Source organism: Triticum dicoccoides, chromosome 3A (assembly GCF_002162155.2).
Source record: "Triticum dicoccoides isolate Atlit2015 ecotype Zavitan chromosome 3A, WEW_v2.0, whole genome shotgun sequence".
NCBI classification, from domain to species: domain Eukaryota; kingdom Viridiplantae; phylum Streptophyta; class Magnoliopsida; order Poales; family Poaceae; genus Triticum; species Triticum dicoccoides.
The window spans coordinates 594,867,272-594,868,734 of NC_041384.1; positions in this window are offsets into that span (position 1 = coordinate 594,867,272).

The following is a 1,463-nucleotide window of genomic DNA, read 5'->3' on the forward strand; positions in this document are numbered from 1 at the left end:
CCCTCCTTAAAATTGTACCTTAAGTCTTAGTGTAGGCATTTGTTCTTGACATATAGTATACTTGTGCTTCCCATGTATTCCAATTTGTGCTCTTTGTGTAGTACATTCTGTGCTACCTGTGTAGTGCATTTTGCATTTCCTTTTCAACTAGTGCTTTTCCGTGGAGCACACTTGAGCTACCGCGCGGAGCTACCTCCGTCCTGGTTTACTAGTCATCATGGTATTCTGGGTTATATTTTGACCATCATTTTAGCTAATAAAATATTTGTTACATGTAGCAAAAATAATATCATTGAAAACTACATTTAGATACAAATCCAACAATATAATTTTTTATGACATGCATTCACATTTTGCTAGTTAAATACTTGGTCAAACTTTGACCCCCAAATACGATGGGAATTAGTAAACCAGGAAAGAAGGTAGTACCTCTCAAAGCACACATGTGCTTCCCCGTGAAGCACGTTTATGCTCTTCATTAACTAGTGGTTCACTACAGAGCATACCTGTGCTTCCCCGTGAAACACACTTGTGCTTCCCTTTAAATAGTGCTTCACCATAGGGTTACAATGCACACTACAACCCTTTGTACCCGAAAAGAACAAGAAAAATAGAAAAAAAAGGAAAAAAACAAGAGAAAACACAAAAATGAACAAAAACTAAAGGGAAAATATATTGTGTGTGAAGGGCCCATTTGTGTAACATATATCAGCATTGGAGCGTTCCCCAGCGGTTGCTGCATGGATAGCTCACTCAATAATCTCTAAGAGCATCTTCAATCGAACCCCATATTGTGTCCCTATTTGACCGGGCAAACAGTGCCCAGGCAGAAGAAAGCAAGGAAAAAACTAGTGGCGATGCGAGGATCTTAATCATGTGTAAATTCAATGTTATGCGGTCAGATATAAGAGTTTCTATACATTTTGTATTATTCTTTATAATTTCTGCTTACATATGGTGTTTTTGCCAAAGCTGTGTCAGTTGACTACACAACTAATACGCGGTTTTTCCATTGAAAAACACTATCCAACCCACAAATAGTCTTCGTATGTCCGGCTTGCCCATACACCCTCAAACCTACTCTATATGTAGGGAGAAAATGAGGGTGTCCAGGCTTGTTCGAGAAGTCCGCCATGCCGGACATGACGCATTCGGACCACTTTATCTCCTTCATTTTTTTTCTTTCTCTTCATCTCCATCAGTCATATGTATATGACCAATTATTTGGAAGACACAATTGCGTGCATGAAAAATATAGGGTTTAAAGCACACACGCTTGGATCTTGTTCGGACGTGTCCGCGAGCAAATCAGGGGCCAAATTAAACCAGTATTGGAGATGTTTTGAAACTCTCAGTAACTGCTCCCATGATAGAATCAAAATCGCTAGTTAAGAGGTAGCTCTTGTAAAGGTCACTTTCACCTTCTCAAGTACTCAGAAATGCATGTGTGCCACTTATTGCAA